The 19,266-nt window shown below is 52.8% G+C and overlaps 1 protein-coding gene and 1 long non-coding RNA gene across 2 annotated transcripts in view; one reads left to right on the forward strand and one right to left on the reverse strand.

Annotated features, from left to right (window-relative positions):
• Nucleotides 1–5,164, reverse strand: part of Fkbp5 (FKBP prolyl isomerase 5) — a 109,799-nt gene extending 104,635 nt beyond the window's left edge. Inside the window, exon 1 of the mRNA XM_052163002.1 lies at nt 5,069–5,164. The gene's annotated coding sequence lies outside the window, so the exon portion shown is untranslated. The remainder of the gene's footprint in view (nt 1–5,068) is intronic.
• On the forward strand, nt 1,559–9,780 carry LOC127669139 (uncharacterized). The gene is made up of 4 exons (XR_007974306.1): nt 1,559–2,110; nt 2,559–4,357; nt 4,931–5,138; nt 9,528–9,780. It is a non-coding gene; the product is annotated as an uncharacterized LOC127669139 (long non-coding RNA).
• Nucleotides 9,781–19,266: the final 9,486 nt, after the last annotated feature.

The following is a 19,266-nucleotide window of genomic DNA, read 5'->3' on the forward strand; positions in this document are numbered from 1 at the left end:
CATGCATACATACATATACACAAACACTCATACAATAAAATAAAGAAATCTTTCAAAAAGCAAAACTCCAACAAAGAAAACCACCCATCTACACATTCCCCAACGTGGAAGAGAAGGCGATTTCAGCCCCTGCCGCTTCTCACGGACCGGACCAGCCTCCCAGTTCTCCCAGTGTCTCCCCCACCCCCAGCCCCCCAGCTTCCCAAACCCCCAGCCTCCGCGGAGACCTGGTTTCTCACATCTCTCCCCCTGCCTTCCTGAGTTGTCTTTCCTACTACCAAATGCCCGTAGGTCCAAAAGTGTGGGGCCTCCCTGCACTTCTTCCTTCCCTTAATCAACCCACATCTTCCAAGAGTCGGCCAAGCCCTCACCCACACCAGCAGCCCTCACAGACAGCCCTGGAGGACATGACTGTCCCTGGCCCAGGCCCTGAGATGTGATGTGCCAAAGGCCACGCCTTCCTGGGTCTGTCTCCCTGGGTCTGTAACCACAGAGACCAGTCACAGGAGGCGCCACCACTTATCACGGGGAGTGGGTCATTAGGAGGTTGCTTTTTCCTCCTTCTTTCGGTTTGTTTTGAGATAGAATCTTGTGGTGCCAAGTGGCGCGGGCTGACCTCTCCTTTACGGGGTTTCTCCTGTTTTGCCTGCCAAGTGTTGCAATGATGGGTAAACACCCCACCTGCAAGCCCTGGCAACAAGGACATCTCTCTCTTGACCAACTCTGAGAAACTTAGGCTGGAGAGTCATTTGACTTCCATTCAAAAACCAGGAAGGGCCAGGTGTGGTGACACGGGCCTGTTATCCGGCTCTTGGGTTATCCTTGGCTATATGCCAAGTTCAATGCCAGCCTGTGCTACACAAGACTCTGTCACTAGATAGATAGATAGATAGATAGATAGATAGATAGATAGATAGATAGATACATACATACATACATACATACATACATATGCATGGAGTTTTACTCTCAAACTTTTATTTCTCTTGAATATGCTATGGTCAATAAAAAATTAGTTTTGTTGGCAGGCTGGTGGTGGTACACGTTTGATCCCAGTACTAAGGAGGCAGAGGTAAGCAGATCTCTGTGAGTTCGAAGCCAGCCTGGTCTACAAAGTGAGTTCTTAGAACAGCCAGGGCTGCACAGGAAAAAAAGAAAAAGGGGGGGGTGGTGTTAGGACAGAAATCTGACATAAATACAAAACTAATCACACTTTCTCATCCACTAGGTCTGAATAAACGTACTCATTAATTTGTTATTGACCAACTGGAGGTGCTTACAGGTGCTGTGGTCAGCGGGTGCTCCTTCTGGGGGGAGGGGTTGACGGATGGGCCCTCCCACTGGACCACTGGCTGGGATCAGTGGGGGTGGGGCAATGGATGAGCATGAGCTCTGTGGCTACTGTCACTGCATCTGTGACACCAGGGATGGAACACGAGACTGGCCAGCTGCTGCTCTACCTGTCACCAGCCCTTGGCTTTTTTTGTTGTTGTTGTTTTTAATGTGTATTTGTATGTGACGTGTGGATGTGTGTGCATACCTGTGTGTGTGTGTGTGTGCTCAGATGCCTGTGGAGGGTCAGAGGTTGATGATCTGTATCTTCCTCAATTGCTCCTGACTTTGTGTGATGAGGGAAAGGCTCCTACAGATCCCAGAGCAGCCAGTCAGCTCCCTTAGCCAGGAAGTTTCCTCTGAGAGTCCTTATCTCTGAGTCCCCAGGCCTAGGATTACAGCTAGGCCCCACAGGCCTAGAGTTTACGAGGGCAACGACTCTCAGCCTCCTCACCTTTTTAAAGCAAGCGCGTCACCCACTGAACCACCTGGCCAGCACCACCCACTACTGTTTTGTTTCTGATTTTGTTTTGTTTTAAGGCAGGATCTCTGTGTGGTACAGCCTGGCCTGGGACACTCAGTTTTCTCGCCTCGACTGAGGTCATATAGAAGGATAATGACACGTCTGTCACCGCGTGAAGCTCCACTAGGTCTCAGTCTTGCATCTGCCGCCGTCGCCATCCCGCCAACCCCAGGCACACAGTCTGGGCGCAGTGTCTACCGCTGAACAAGACTGAATCAGCTCCAAACTTCCTCCTTGTTCGGCCCTTCACATCTGGTAGGTTGTGTCACAGGCGTGACCCCTCTCCCTGGATGGCGGCAGGTTAATGCCATAATGCCCTGGAGAGCATCTGTGTGAAGCAGCGGGCACCGTGCTTCATAACCAGAACGGGGTCCTCTCTAAGCCCCCCCTCAAGCCTGAGGCCCCTCCAACAAGAGTCCAGGCCTGGTGGGCTCCCAGCGCACAGGAAGTGGAGGCAGGAGGCTAAGGAGTTTCAGGGACTCCGGGCCAGCGGGTTAGCTCAGCAGGGAAAGACGGTTGCTGCCAGCATGGCGGTCTCAGTTCCGTCTCCAAGACCTCCCAGGTGGAAGGAGAGAACCTTCACCCACTGGCTGTCCTTTGACCTACTGCACACGGTAGCACGTGGTGACGCACACATGCTTCCCACACACACACACAACCACACAAACACCTAAGTGTAACGAAGGTTTCTTATCTGTTTTAGGAACGTCGTAATCCGACTGCCAGGCCACGGCACCTGAACTGTGACAACCGGTAAACCACAGACTTGGAGAGAGGAGACGACAGTCCCTGAGGATGGCTCCAAGCATAAATGTTTGCTGAACCAAAGATTGAACGCAAGTTATCCCTCTGTTGATGTGAGGGAGTCAAAGAAGCAGAGATAGCCCCGCCCCGCCAAGCCCCACCCCCAGCCCCACCCAGTCCCACAATCCTCTTATCTCCATGAGCCAGCCGCCATGGCGATACCTGCCTGCCCACACCCACACAAAACAAAATTAATTCTTCTTTTTTTTAAAGGTTGTAACTTCAGGCAAAGATGTGCTAACGCAGCCTCGAATGTGCAGGCCTCTGCCTCAACTGCAGCATAGAAAAGTTGTCTTTCAACCCAGAAGCTACTCAGCAGGGAAGAGGGTCAGAAGTCAGGGTCATCCTGGCTACTTAGTTAATTTGCGGCCAGGCTGAGCTCCGTGCAGCCAGTCTCCCAGCAACAAAGCCAAAGCAGGGTAGGACAGTTAGGAAATGTGACCGGACGGGACTGGAGAGATGGCTGGGCAGTTCAGCGCACTGGCTGCCCTTCCAAAACAATCCAGGTCCAGTTCCCAGAGCATACACGGTGGTTCACAACCACCTCACGACTCATGTTCAAGGGGATTCAACACACTCTCCTCGCCTTCTCCGGCACCAGACATCGTGGTACACATAGATACACTCGGGCAAAACATAACAAAAACAAAAGCCTATTAAGAAAAGCACCAGGGCTGCAGAGATGGCTCAGCCGGTAAAGGCTAGACTCACAACCGAAAATAAAAGAAAAAAACAGTGTATAAGAGAAACCAGCGCCGGTGTGCTGGTCCTGCAAACCACAGTGTCTTGGAGACCTCTGTGTACTGAAGGGACAGTCTTTACCCAGCTGTTCACCTGCCCCTCCCCTCTATAGCCCCATTCCTGCCAGCCACTCAAGCAGGGTGCCCCAAGGTGAACCCCCAGCTCTGGACGCTTCCTCTAATTCACACCAGGCGCTAGGAGGAAGAACAGCAGAAATGATACCCGGGTGGCTACGAACCCAGAGGCAGCCAGGGGCAAGCGGGGTTCTGTGCTGGTGGGTTCCTGAGTTCCCTTGGTGACACAGATGAGAGCCCTGGGTGGAGGAAGATGTGAAAAGTGAAGCCCTGTGCACATGTGTGCCCGTGTGCTCATGGAGGGACATGGATGTGTATGTATGTGTTTGATGTGTGTAGGGGGAGGAGTACTGCATGTTCCTGCTTGTAAATATGTTGGTGTCTCCACTTGTGTCTTTGTGTCTGTGAGTCTGAGGGTGACACCTCCCACCAACTGGTACACGTGGGAACCATGAGAAGGAGCCATTTTTGTAACCTGGTTGGTGTGTCGGCAGACAGGCAAGTGGGCTTGGGTGAGGTTGTGGGAGCCATATTTGGTTTTGCTGGTGGTGGTGCTGCTGCTGCTTGAGACAGCCTCGTGCTATAGCGCGTCTCTTGTCTCCTGAGGGCCAGGATTAAAGGTGTATGCCACTAGGCCTGACCTTGAAGCGGTGCATTTGGTGGTGTTTATGCCTTTTTGGGTTGTGGGGTGGGGTCTATAGGCCAGAGATGGACATCAAGTGACAATCATTCCCCACCTTTATTTTTTTGAGACTGACAGCGTCTCTCACTAAACCTGAAGCAAACCGGCTGGCCAGGCAATGACCTTCGGGGACGCCCCAACTCTGCTGTTTCCCTGGTGTTGGTACCCAGACACACAGCACCAACATGCCTAGCTTTTAAGGTAGGTTCCTGGGATCCTACCCACTGAACCATCTGCCCAGCACTTGATTTTGGTCCGGGAGGATCAGGGTTTCAAATAGCTCAGGGTGGACCTCAACCTCACCAGGTAGCCAAGGTCGACCTGGAACGACTGCTTCCCACTACCTGGAATTACCGGCATGTGTCACCACACCCAGCATCTGTTTGTTGAGGACACGATCTTCCTGGGTGTGTGTGACTAAACACAGCACCGGGCTCCCAACTGTCTTCCTCCTGGGACCCTTCCCAGAGCAGTCGGCTTTGCCCAAAGAGCTCCATCTTCCAGGCTGACCCTCAGACCTGGCTGTCCTGCTGCTTGCCTGCTCGGTAGGTAGGAAGGCGTGAAATCCCAGCATTCCAGGCGGCAGACATGACTCACACAAAGGAGCTAGGGCAGGGAAAAGGAAATCAGACAGGAGTCCAGGGCCTTCAAAGAGTGCTTCGCTCTTGTTCGCGGGAGACCACGGCCCCGGAGAGAGGAAGCGATTGGGAGCCCTAGAACCGGAAGTAAGGGCTCCTGACTCCAGGTCAACGCTCGCGCCCTCTTCCTTTCCAGGGGCTTGCAGGAGACAAAGCCCAGAGACGAGGCATGTGGGGTGTGCCTAGAGTGTTCAGGGGAGGTTCCCTCGCCTCCCTTTGCCAGCTGCTCATTATTTATCCCTAAACTGGAGACAAGATAAAGCCCTCTTCTCACCTGGGTATGCCAACTCTGATGTCACGGCCAGTAGGTGTATCTCAGTCATCCTCCGGGGCGGCAGCTTCAGGTGGGTATTTTAGAGAGAGGGCAAGAGCTCGCAGGACCCTCGGGACCCTCTCTTGCCTCTCTAGGAAGCTCAGTTCTCTCCTCTCCAGGCGGGACAAAAGGATGTGGGAGGCCCAGAATCTTAATGACCTTGAAAGGGAAGAGGAAAAGAAATCAGCTAACCACAGAGCCCCCACTTCTGCCTGTCCCTGGCCGGATGGCCTTGAAAAAGTCTTGGCCTTGCTACTGCCTCCCCAACGCCCACCCCGCTAAGCGGGGTGAGGGGCTCTAGGAGGGGGAGGGGCTGCTGTCTCACCAGGGACAGACAACTGACAAAAGAACCACGCTGCCTCTCCTCACCCCATCTCCCCCTTTACTCAAGGCCTCTTGTTCTAGTCTCAAGGGTGACTCCCAGCTCCTGTGTCCGAGCTGAAGTAAGTCCTGAGTGGAGGTCTTTCTACCTGTTCCTGTCCACAGGCTGGAGATACAGCGGATAGAGTTCTTGCCTAGCATGCATGAACATCTGGGCTCTATCCCCGGCACCTTATAAGCTGGGTGTGGCGGTTCATAATCCTAGCACCAGGGTGGATGGAGAGAGCAGGATCAGAAATTCAAGGCCAGCCTCAAAAGTTAATTTTGGCTGGGCATGGTGGGGCACCCTTTCTGTCACTGAGGAGGCAGAGACAGATGAGTTCAAGGCCAGCCAGGACTACACAGAGAAAAGTCTAAGAATGCTACAACAACCACCTTGACTCATCTTGCTGCGCACTCTCCTCTCCAGGAATAGCAGCTACATTTATTTTTTTGTTTGTTTTAAGGATTTATTTTTAAAAAGGAAAAATAGCTGGGTGATGGTGGTGCCCGCCTTTAGTCCCAGCACTTGGGAGGCAGAGGCAGGTGGGTCTCTGTGACTTCAAGGTCAGTCTGGTCTACAGATGGAGTTCCAGGACAGCCAAGACTGTGACAGAGAGAGACCCTATCTCAAAAAACAAAAATTAATTAATTAAATAATAACGATAATAATGGAAACAAATAACAAAAAATCATTTTATTTATTTATTTATTTATTTATTTATTTAGGTTTTTTCGAGACAAGGTTTCTCTGTGTAGCCCTGGCTGACTTGGAATTCACTCTGTAGCCCAGGCTGGCCTTGAACTCAGAAATCTGCCTGCCTCTGCCTTCCAAGTGCTTGGATTAAAGGCATGCACCACCACCGCCTGGCTTCAAAAATAATTTTTTGTTTTTTTTTAATTTGTTTTGTTTTGTTGTTTTGAAAAAGGATGTCTCTGTGTAACAGCCCCGGCTGTCCTGGACTCAATTTGTAGACCAGGCTAGCCTCAACATCACAGAGATCAGCCCTCCTCTGACTCCCGAGTGCAAGGATTGAAAAAGGCTTGTGCCACCATGCCCAGCCAAAAATGATTTTTTAAATTTGTGTGCATTTGTGCATATGTGTGTCATGTACATGGGTACCCGCAGAGGGCGGGAAAGCCTGTGCTCTCTGGAGCTGGACTTGCGGGCCTGGTTCTGGGAACCGCACTCCAGTCCTGTGGAAAGGTAATATAGACTCTGAACTCCGGAGCCACCCTTTAGCCCTCTGTGTATTGTGACTGTGTTCGACACACGTGTGCATGTGTCCCCATGTGAGCACACAGATTGTATCAGATATCTCTCTGCCTATCGATTTTACACGTTCCTTTTTGAGACAGGATCTCTCTCTGACCACAGTGAGCTTGGGTTGGGTTGGGCTAGGCTGGCTAGCCAGTAATTTCCTGGGATCTACTCCTGATATTGGCACGAGTGTCCTGTATTTGTGAGTATATGTGTGAGTGTGTGTGGTATATGCGTGGGGTGTATATCGGGTGTGCTATGTGTGTGAGTGTGTGCATGAATGTGTATGTGTGTTTGTGAGTCCTGTGCGTGTGTGTATGAGTCCTGTGTGTAGTGTGTGTGTCTGGTCTGTGTGTGTATGGTATGTGTGATGTGTGAGTATGTGTGAGTGTATTTGTCCTGTGTGTGCATGTGTGTATGAGAAAGAGAGTTCTGTGTGGTCTGTGTGTATGGTGTGTGTGGTGTATGAATGTGCATTTGTGTGTGTTTGTGAGTGTATGTATATATGAGTGTCATGTGTTTATGAGTACTTGTGTATGTGTGATATGTGTGTGGTGTGTGCAATGTGAGTGTATGGATGTATATGTGTGTGTGAATCCTGCGTATGTGTGTGTGAGTCCTATGTGTGGTCTGTGTGTGTGAGTGTATGTGTGCTGTATGTGCATGTGTGTGTGAGTCCTGTGTGTGTGTTTTCCATGTCCGTGCATCCATATACAGATCTGAGGAGAACCTTTAGAGTCAGTTCTCCCACGCCACCATTTGGGTCCCAGAAATGGACTCAGGACATGAAGTACCTTCATGCGCTGAGCCACCTCACCAGTCCCAGCAAAATGTAATATTAAAACATTTCTGTAAAAGGCTGGCTGCGCTGGCTCACACCTTTGAATGTATCACTCAAGAGTCAGGGGCAGGCAAATCACTATCATTTTAAGGCTTGTCTGGTCTACACAGCCACTTCCAGGCCAGCCAGGGCTAGAGAGACCCTATATCAAAAAACAAACAGAAAAGAAAAAAGAAAACCCTAAAATTAGCCTCTGCGGACACTCCCAGAAGTCCCTGGCAATAACCAAGTGGTCCCTTGGGCGTCCACTTCCTAACGCTGAGGACCCTGACTCTATACACTACATCTCCTTTACTCCCCAAATTTATGAGACACAGAGACCAGGAATGAGGTGGAATTTCCCCATCCGTGCAGCCCCACGCTTGCCTGCCACTGTGGGTCCTGAGAATTAGCACTGGTTTCCTCTGCCTAGGAGGGGGTTTCCCAGCCTGACTCTTTAGGCCAATCTTGGGCTGGGGGGTTAGGGAGTGGCACCCAGTGAAAGTCAAGAAATGTGCCTTTCTCCAATCCCTGCTAAAAATAACCCTGCGCCGAGCCCCCCCACCCACCCAGCATCGAAGATCAGAGTGGTGTTTTGCCTGAGACCTGGGAGCACGGAAAGGGGTGGAGGGCCTGCTGAGTCTCTGCGACCATGCCAAGGCCAGGCGCCCCGAGTTGCAGCTGGTCCTCTCGGGGTGCCTGGGAGGGGCCGAGTGTCTGTGTGCCAGTGTGCTGTGGTGACTGGGCTCCCACAGCAGCAAGGGCAGGAAACAGGAGAAGCCAGGACACCCGTGGGGAGGGGTCTCTGTCCTACTAACTGCAGCTGGAAGGGCCAGAGTCACACATTCCACAAGGTCCCCACCTCTTCTCCAAAGCGCTTGGACCCTGCAGCCCAAGCCAGGCTCTGGGTGTTGGGGAGCTATTCCCCCTCCCCCTCGAAGGCTCTTGGCGCCCACCCAGCAGGGGGTGTTTGCCTCACAATCCAGGTCCCTGTCTGGTTTCTGCTCTACCCAAAGAGATGGGCAGGTCCTCAGGGGCGGGTGTGGTCGAGTGGGCAAGGAATTTCCCTGGAAACGGGAAGTACAAGATGTGTCAGTGTGGGATCCCAACTGAGGTGGCGGAGAGGAGGAATGGGGAGGAGAGGGGGGGAAAGAGAGCAAAGGGGAGGGGAGGAGGATGAGGAGAGATGGGGGGTGGGGGTGGGGAGGGAAGGGAGGATGGGGAAGGAGTGGAGACAGGAGAAGAGAGGAACAGAGGGGAAGGAAGAAAGGGAGGAGAGGAGAGAGGGAGGAGAAAGGAGGGGGAGGAAAGAGAAGGTGGGAGAGAGGAGGAGGGAGAAAAAAGGGAGAGGGGAGGGAAAGACCAGGAACAAGGAAGGAAAGGGAGAGGGCTTTAATCGGATCCTGTCTCTTGGATCTTGGGTTTTCAGGTCCTTGGGAGTCTTTGACCTCCCCATCCCAACGTGAGTGACAAAGCTTCCATTGTCCCAGCACTCCCGTGTGGCATGCTCTCTCCTAAACCCCACCCACCCCCACCCCTGAGCAAGCTCTGGATGACCCTTACTCCCTTAGCTGTCAGAAGAGGAAGCAGGCTTAGGACTGTGACTAGTGAGACAGAGCCTGGGGGTGTCAGGGAGGGACTGTGTATTCAGGGACAAGGACAAAGTTTCAGAGGCTAAACCTTCTTAGCTAATTCCGGACCGCTGAGGGTCGCTCCTGACACTTGGTAGAAAAAAAAAGTTGACTTTATAGTCACAAGTTATGATTGATGGATGGATTTTGAGCTGGGGTATCACTAGGTAGCCCTAACTGCCCGGATACTCACTATGGAGACAGGCTAACTATGTGCTCACAGAGATCTATTTGCTTCTGCCTCCTGAACGATAGGATTAAGGTGTGGTCTTACCACACCCAACCTCCAGTTGTGATTCTTGGCCAGAGATCTTCAGCGACTCTGAGCCTTGCTTTCCGTCTCCACAGAATGGGTCCCCTACCGTGTCCTGAAGAGAGATGCCAAACTCCTTCATGCCTTGGGGGAAGCACCATGGAGGAAGGTGCTGCTTCTGTTGTGGGGAGAGCTGGTCCCCCAGACGTACCCCCCACCCCCACCCCCGCCTGCTGGGCCGGCACACCCTGACTCTCAGCAACCTCCCTGTTCATTTCCCCTGTGCACTTCTGATCCCACATTATCTGCTAATTTGTTTCATTTGCCTGCTTGTTTATGGCCCTAACCACCCAGGATGTAAGTTTCTTGAGAGCGGAGCCAGCCCGGGGCAGCCTAGGAGTTTGCTAAGCATCAGATGGATGGCCTCTGAGCTCTTTCGAATGAATGAACAGCCAGGCTCGCAAAGGACATTAGATTTAAGTGACTGATTCTCCCACAGGCCTCCCTGAGCCAAAGGGCAGTAAATGTTCCTTAATAGAGGCTTGCAGAACACTCTGGGCCTGGCCCTCACCCAGCCCTGAAGCTCCCTGGGTACAGGGAGCCGGGAGGCTGTCTGAGCTTCCGGCTGCTCCAGGATAAAGGTCAGCCCTTCGCTGGAACACAAGGTACTGCACCGTCTGGGCCTGCCCGCCTGGCCTCATCCCCCTGGCCTCCTCAACCTGCACTCTGTGTCCAGCCAGACCAAACAGTGCCTGCTGCCTGACAGAGAAGAGTACAGGACCGCCTCACGCCCTGTCCCCTGTACCTGGAACAGCTTGCACTGTGCCGTGCCTAGCCCAGCTCTCTGCAGACCTGAAGATTAACTTTCTCCAAAGAGCCCTGCCAGAACCTTCTGCTCTGGCCACGCCCGGGTCCCCAAGTTCCCAAGGCCTCAGGGTATGGTTTTATGCATTTGCACATTATCCGGAGGTCGTGAGGAGAGAGAGAGCATTCCGCATCCATGCCTCTAGGGCAGTGGTTCTCCACCTGTGAGTCGAGACTCACTTGGAAGTCAAAGGACACTTTCATAGAGGTCACACATCAGATAGCCTGCATATCAGGTATTTACATTATGATTCACAGCAGTAGAAAAATTAGTTATGAAATAGCAACAAAAACAATCTTTTGTTTGGGGGGGGGTCACCTGAACAAGAGGACCTGTGTCATTAGAAAGGTTGGGAAGCACTGCTTTAGACAAGACAATGCCAGTTGCACACAGTAGGTGCTTAATAAAGATAGCGCTTCCAGTCTTGGTCCAGTGCGTATGTTAGGTGCTGAATAAGTACCCTCTGAATTCATGAGTCTGACACAGAAAAGTCTGGGCAAAGATAATCTGTACTGGGGGAACCTGGGAGGAATAAAATTAGTTCTTGAGAAATGAGCTAGCCTGATGACCTGAGTTCAATCTCAGAACCCACATGGTGGACAGAGGGAACTGATTCCCTCTAACTGCCAATGTGCATGTGATGCATATGTTCTTACACACACACACACACACATACATACACACACATATATACCACACACATACATACGTACCACACACATACATATACACACACATACATACATACACACACACACACACGAAAATAAATAAAATAAAATGTAATATTTTACAAAGTAACTACAGACCCAGAGTTGTATAAACAGAACTCTGGGTGAGGAAGGATTGGAAAAAGAGGAAGAAGAACTTAGAGGAAGAAAAAGCTGCCCGGAACACAGTGTCCCCCACAGAGCCACTGAGGACAGGAAGCCAGAAACCAGCACAGAGCAGCCACACGTGGGCTATTTGGTGTCTCTGCTCCATCCGCTTTGGTAGCAGAGAGAAGTCTGGGCAGGCACTGTGGAGCCGTGACCCTCTCCTCCTCTCCTGGGGCGATAGGGCTCCGTGAAAGGCCACACACATCACCGGATATAGGACATCCTGCAAGTTTCTTCATCTCCTTGCTCAGAAGAGCCCCATGACAGGAAGCAGGGCACTTTGACCTTGAGGGAGCACGGCTGCTGGTCCTCTTCAGAGGAGACTCAGGCTAAGTTTGGATAGGCCTATGGGACAGCCAGGGTCATTGCCTAGATTCTTCCCAAAGCCCTGCTGTGGACAGTAAGAAAGGCTCGTGCTCCTGTCAGCTGGGCAAGGTGGCATAATCCTGTCACTCAGAAGACAGAGACAGATGACCTCAGAAGGTCATCCTCAGGTACACAGAGAAAATTTAGGCTAGCCTGGGCTGTGTCAGTCATATCAGCCCATTTGTCTCTAGGTAAGTAGTTACAGGCAGACCAAATATCCCAAGCTGGGTGCCAAGACAGGGGACACTCCAAATCTGCTAGTGGTACCACGGGGACCTTGCAAATAGAGTTTAGCCTATCCCTTGGGCCAGTGTCATCAATGGTGTTTGTAATCCCACTGCCTGGGAGGCTGGGAAAGGAGGGTCATGAACTCAAGGCCAGCCTGGGCTATATAGAAAGATGGTGTCTATAAATGAAACGTGCTGTTCCAGTTGCAGCTCTGCTGGGGACTGAGAGTCCTGATGAGAGGCTGGGGTGGGTGCCTGCCCTTCCCAGGCTCCCACCTCTGCCTGTACCCGCTAGCTGGCAGGGGACACTTGTCCAGCGGGGCTCAGGTGGCAGCAGCCAAAGCACAAGAAACAAATGCAGAAAATGAACGAGTTCAGGAAAGGGGGTCAAGCTCAGAGAAGCTGCAGAGACGAAGACAGAGACACAGAGAGAGAGAGACAGAGAGACAGAGACAAAGAGAGAGACAGACAGAGACACAGAGAGAGACAGAGATGACAGAGAGACAGCATGAGACAGGGAGAGATAAAGAGGCAGAGATACAGAGAGACACAGAAAGATACAGAGACATACACAGAGAAAGACAGAGAGACATAGACAGAGAGACAAAAATGACAGAAAGACAGAAACCAATGACACACACAGAGACAGAGTGAGATAGAGACAGAGACAGATGACACAGAGACAGAGACACAGAGAGACACACAGAAAAAGAGAGACACACAGAGAGAGAGAAACACAGAGACAGAGAAAATATGAACTGGGGGCCTCCTGCACTCTTCTAGAGTTTCCCTTCCCCCCTCCAAGGTAAACTCGCTGGGCTCCCCACCCCCACTCCATACTGTGGGGACCAGGGACTGAAGACTATCTGAGCTGATGGGACTCAGCCGGGAGGTGGGCAGATGAGAGCTGGTGCCGGACAGCAGGATGCCACCCCTGGACAAGTAGGGTAAATAAGCAGCAGCCAGGGTAGGACTGGACAAAGGCCATTTGAAACACACGGCACATTCCGGCCCCAGGGTAACACACTGTAGCAAGCTTCCTAAGAGGTGGAAACACCGCAGCATGATGGGAAGGCATCGGAGGAGCTTCCTCCACCTCCTCCCCCAACTTCTCCCTCAGGTCTGGCACCCAGAGAAAGCCCCTGTCCCTTTGGTGGCCACAGGAAACCCTATTAGTTCCTCCCCCAGCTCCAGGTAGAGGGCTGGGTGTGGGACGAAGGTGGGAGAGGGTGGGCTGGGAGGAGGGGCAGTGAGTGTGTACATGGTGTGGGGGTGGGCAGCTACCACGGCCCAGGTGACACGGGGGGGGGGGGGGGGGGGGGGGGCGCGGGTGGCAAGCATTCTTCAGACCAGGACTCAGAGAATCACCGCAGGTGACAGAGGAAGTGCCTCTTCCAAGGTCACACAGCCAGCCATGCAGGGGGTGGGACAGAGCTATCCAGTGCTGGGCTGTGCTGGGCTCTCTTGGGTGTAGGATGTGGGTGTGGCAGGCCAGGGAACATGCAGTGCCCAAGGACTGAGGTGGAGAACCCACATTCAAGGCTGCCCCACTCTTGGCCTTGAGTGGGCGAGGCTTGGGTACTGTCCTCTTTCTAACCCTTCCCTCAAAACTGCCCCTTAAAGAGCAGAGTTAATACACGTGAAATATTTAGCATGAAGCCTGTTTGGGGCGGATGACAACTAAAATGAGTCATCACCACCCCTCCCCTCCCCCCCTCCCCTCCCCTCCCCTCCACACACTCATACTCACACACAAAACCCAGGGCATAGAACCTTCTGGGAGGTCTCTCTGTCACTGCTGATACACACTTTAGGTGCTGGCCACCTGTTGGTCTGGGTTGCCTTTTGACTACACACTGTTTGTCTCTGTAACTGGTTTACAACATGCCCCAAGGGTATTTTGTTGACGGCAACCTCAGTATCAGACTTGGCCTGGGATAGATGAGTCGGGCTGGGATTAGGAGAATGAATGAGGAGGCCTTAAGAAAAAAAAAAAAAGTCGACTTTGTTTCAGCTTCAAGGGCCTTCTAATCAGGTTAGAACCAGCTGAAAGTAACCGGCTAGCTAGAACAGGGGACTGACAGGGCCCAGGCTGCTGAGCTTTGGGGACCTTCCTATCGGGGCAGGAGAGATGAGGAGACAGGGCAGGCACCACCCACACACACACTGCAGAGAAATGTGGACGTAGGAACGGAGAAGATGGGCCTTAGAAATGATGTCTGTGGTCGGAGACAGGGCTGGCTCAAGGGTTAAGAGCGATTGCTGCTCTTGCAGAGAGGACTTGAGTTTGGTTCCCAGTGCCCCACACAAGGTGGCTGACTGCTACCTGTAACCCCAGCTCCTGGGGATCTGATGCCCTCTTCTGGATTCAGCTGCTCCAAACAGTGTGTGTGTGTGTGTGTGTGTGTGTGTGTACGCGCGTGCGAGTTCTCTCTCTCTCTCTCTCTCTCTCACACACACACACACACAAATTAAAAATAAAATAGATATGAAAAAGAAAGTATGTCTCACTTTTCATGACATCCTTAGCGGGACCACCCCAGAGCGTTCCGTGTGTAGGCGCTCAGGCCCGGCACAGTCCTCTCTTTGGAGAGGAGCCAGCACTTGGTGTTGTCTTTGCAGACCGGGCCGAGAGAAATAAATGATGACTCTCAGTAACACACCAGTGTTTGCTGGACAATAGGCAGAGCCTTTGGGGTCCTCTTGCGCCGCCCTGCCCTGGCTCTACCACTCCCACTCGGCACTCCTTCCTCTCAGCATCCTGCCAGGGGCTTCCCAAGCTTTCCAAAAAGGCTGGGCTTGCTTGCGGGCTCCGGGAATCCCTGGAGTCTCCGTGCTCCCGAAGTCTGTGACGGATCAAGGCGAAGGGGGCGGGGGGGGGGAGGAAAAGGGAGGATGCTTGAATTGGTCCCCCTCAAAGCGGGCTTCTGTTGTCACGTGACCACATTCCAGGTCTCCCAAGTCTGAGTCTGGCGTGCTTCCAACTGTCCTTCTGCAGCACCAGGACTAAGCGTTTGTGTGGAGGGAGGGTGGGGGCTCTCAACACCTGCCCCAGCCCCCAACTGTCCTCATATTCCATAAACCCCCGGGTAGGGGATGCACCTAGCCAGGGAGTCTGGAGAGATGTGGATGCTCCGAGCGAGGCTGGTGAGTGCTCAGGGCTGCTGGGGCCCACCCTACAGGGGTGCCTCCTGACAGTCCCCGCGGCCACGGGAGGCTGCGCCACAGCGCAAGCCGCGAGCACAAACAGGGCGAGGAGGCTGGTGTGAGCGCCTGGGCCCGCTGCCAGCGCGCTGGGGCTGGAACACAATGTCCCGGGCGAGAGCGGGCGGGCGGGCGGGCGAGCGCGAGCGAGAACAGCCTGACTCAGCAGCTGGGTAAGTGGGTGTGCTCGCCCGCTCCCCAGATCAACCGCTCCTGCAGCCTGCGGTCAGCAGCCGGCTCCGCGCGAGGAGGGAGGGCGCGGCGCTGCAAGACCTCCACACGGTCGGATACGAGACCTCCTCACTCCTCCGAGACGCCATCTCCGGACCCTCCAGACCGGAGCACAGTAGGCTTAGCCCACTTGCGACCCTCTTCTCTGCACCTACGAGTGGGGAGGGGGATATCGCGGAGACACCCGCTATAGGTCCCCACCCACTCTGGGACTCCTCTGGAGGTCTCTAGAGTGGCTTGTGACTGTTAGTTGCAGAGAAAGCAGTTTGCTCTGGGGTTTGGTGGGTAAGGGTACCAAAGAAGAGCATCCTAGAAGAATTCAGAGTTCTGCCCTGTCCTCGGTTGACCCACAGTGCTGTCTCTCTTCCGGTCCCCCTCCTTTCAAAACCACTGGGGCCCTGAAGATTTCCTCCCGGGAGGGAGGGAGGGAGAAGCAGGTGGCGTGGTCCTCTGAAGCCTGAGAGTCTGCTTTTTCTGTAGTCCCCACCCTCCCACCTGAAGCCACAGCAAAGGACCAAGAAGCTGGCCACCCAGCCACGAAATTCCTCCTCAGTGCCTGCTGATTCTTGCGGTCTGGTGGGGCCACTGACAACGTGGCAAAAGGCCAAAGCAGGGTGGTTCCTGGGAAGGAGGGGCTGTTCAGTACTCCAGCCTCCTGGGGTGTCTTCAAGGTACCCCAAGGGACACCCTGTGCCTGGAGAGTGCCAGGCTGGCAGGGAGGGGCTCTGTTCTCTGCTGGGTTCCCGGAAAGGCTTTGGCAGTCAGCATAGGCCTGGGTTCCAGGGCCTTCCAGGCTGAAGTTTAGGGGCGGGACCCTAGGCTGCTAAAGTGCCTCACCTGGGCCTGGTGTCCCCAGGCCATCTGGTTGCACCATCTGCAAGCTCTGTAGCCAACGGTGAGGGCCAGCAGCACCGGCCCAGGCTAGGGACCACCTTTCAACACAGTACACGTGCCAGCTGACACTCGCCAGATCCTCCAGAAGAGACTCCACTTGGTCCCCTCTGTCCCAGCCATCGGCTATTCCAACCTACAACCCACAGGTCTGTCCCTAGTGCCCATGGTTTTTTTGGGTTTTTTGTTTTGTTTTGGTTTTTTGAGACAGGGTTTCTCTGTATAGCCTTGGCTGTCCTGGAACTCACTCTGTAGACCAGGCTGGCCTCAAACTCAGAAATCCGTCTGCCTCTGCCTCCCAAGTGCTGGGATTACAGGTGTGTGCCACCACCGCCCGGCTTAATTTTTAAAAATCAAATTACTGGGTGTTCCCAGCCTCCACTCCTAACGCCAGCACTGCCACCCACTCGCTAAGGGAGAAGGCGGATAGCTGAAAAGCCCCCAAGAAACAGCTGGCTACAAAAGCCACTCCCAAGAGTGCGCCCTCTACTGGAGGGGTGAAGAACCTCATCATTACTGGCCTGGTACTGTGGCACTCTGTGAAAACTGGTGCTGTGCAGGAGGCAAGTGAAGCCAGTCTAGTTGGCCTTTTTAAAAACACCAACCTCTGTGCTATCCATGACAAACGCGAAACAATTGTGCCAAAAGAGAGTCAGGTACTGTGCTGTATACACGGGGAACATGCTTGAGTCCACTTTGAGGGGAAACATTTCATTCTAAAAAATACATATTTTTTTCCTCTTCTTTATCAGTAGTTCTGGATGTTACACATCTTCCCCGGGAGGTCAAAGGGTACCTAAGTATATGACTGCAGGTGGGAAAACAGGACAAAATCAGGGGCGGCAGCTTCTCCACTCTTAGCTCTGGGAGAATGGTAATGTTAAGCAAGCAAAATGTTTCAGCGAATGCATTCGACAGTTCAACCCTACAGCAACGAAAAATAAACTCACCTGTTAAAAGTTTCTGAACAAGAAAAATAATTTACTGAGTTGCTCTCGGTGGCCCACACCTTTAATCCCAGCACTTGGGAGGCAGAGGCAGGCGGATTTCTGTGTTCAGACAGCCAGGGCTACACAGACAAACCCTGCCTTGCAACTATATTTTTTTAATTACCGTGTTTTCACCCTGTGAGTCCCAGGGATCAAACCCAGGGTCCTCAGGCTCGGTGGCAAGTGTCTTTAATGTTCAGCAGACTCATCTGGCTGGCTCCTGTTAGTTAACTTGTCACTGTTCTCGCTTATATCAGCAGCCTATATTCTATACTGGATCTGTCACCAAACATCAGATTCTCTACCCATTTTTGCTCCATTTGTTCTTTTTTGTTTGTTTGTTTTTGTTTTGTTTTGGAGACAGGGTTTCTCTGTGTAGCCCTGGCTGTCCTGGAACTCACTCTGTAGACCAGGCTGGCCTCCAACACTGAAATCCACCTGCCTCTGCCTCCCAAGTGCTGGGTTTCCCCAGTCCCTTCTCTCCAGCCCCACAGACCCCACCTTAGGCCCAAACGGTCACGCCGGCGGCTTTTCCTGGCTCCTACACACCCTTCTAGAATTATCTCTCCCAAGCACCGTTTGCTGTACATGTTATCACCTTCAGCCAAACACAGTGGGTACACCAGGTACCCAGGTTCCCAGAGCAGAGGCCGGGGTTCGTCCCTGCCGTCTCCAGCCCACAGGACTGATGTCCGAGAGGACATTGGATATTCCCAAGTGACCCAGCGACCCATTTGATCCAACATTCCCCTCACCTCCCTCTTACTCTCTTCCTCCTTGGTAGGCATGTCCATTCTAGCCTAGCACCTTCCTGATGCTCTCCCGGGTCCTGTTCTTTAAACATGGACCTATTTAGTGAGTGTAGTAGATACAGGTGTGCTGTGGCCGGAGGGACGCGGCAGGCACCAAATAACTTACAGAAATCAAGTCTCTCTTTTGCCATGTGGGTCCCCCAGACATCAGACTTAGCAGCAAGGACCTTTCCCCACCAGAACCTTCTTGCCAGTCCTCAGGCCGTATTTCTCAATTACCTCGAGGTTCTCAGAGATTGAAGGAAGGAGCCGAGCCGACACCCAGTTACCCTCAGGGAGCTTGTGCTTTAGCACACACTTGGGGGCCAGAGAGAAATGGGAGTGGCTGCTGAGGTCCCCGCTCCTGTGACACGACTAAATCGTACAAGGCTCGCCAAACATGAAGAAACATGGAAGAGAGAGGCCCCAGGTCCCTCCATCCATGGGGGGCGTGGAGGGCGGGGCGCACACCTGTAATCCCAGCATTCCAAAGATAGAGCCAGGAAGATCAGATGTTGAAGGTTATTTTTGGCTAAATAGAGGATTTGAGGTCAGCCTGGGCTAGACATCTTGTTTAAAAAATAAATAAAAATAAAAAAGCCTGTCTGTGGCTGAGCCCCTATAGTCTTTGCAGGAATAGTCTCACTCCCATACTGTGGTTCTAGTTTTACAGACACCCCCTCTGGCCTACCTGGGAATGCACCTTCTGCTTAAAAGGCTCTGACAATCTCAACCCTATTTCGATCCTTTGGAGGAGCCTCCAACCTGTTCTAGCTTTATTGCTTAATTATGTTCTGTGGTATCTTCACCACCACCACCACCACCACCACCACCACCACCCACCCCATCCCCCACCCCCGCACTACCCTACCCGTTTCCCTGTAGGCTGTAAACTCCTTCATGACAGGGTTAGGGGCAGGACTGTTCTTTCTTATACACCATTTCATTTGTCTAAGAAGACCCACAGGCTTGGGTCCTGTCCTGGTTCCAATAGGGTCCTCTCCCAGCTCTCAGACTCGGCTCCTAGGCTGTAAAAGGCGCTAGAAATACAAAGGGGGCAAAGGTCGCAAGACCTAAAGCACTGGCTGGGAAGGAGCTGGTACGTGGTGAGCTGGCGAGCGAGCTAGGGACAGTTTGTCCCCCTTCCCTGAATGGCTGGGACCTTCCATGAATTAGAGAACCAAGTCTGCCCTGATTAGTGCCTATTCTGGGGTACTTGACAAGAGAAAGGGGACACTGAATAATTACAGACAACTCAGTGGATAGAGGGACCGCCAAGCCTGACAAGAGTTGGGGTCCCACAAGGTAGAAGGGGAGAACGTTTGGCACACGAGCCCCAGTCCCCCGCCCCTGGAAAATTTAATAAAAAAACATTACATCTATCCCAGGATC

Source organism: Apodemus sylvaticus, chromosome 19, assembly GCF_947179515.1.
Source record: "Apodemus sylvaticus chromosome 19, mApoSyl1.1, whole genome shotgun sequence".
Lineage (NCBI taxonomy): Eukaryota > Metazoa > Chordata > Mammalia > Rodentia > Muridae > Apodemus > Apodemus sylvaticus.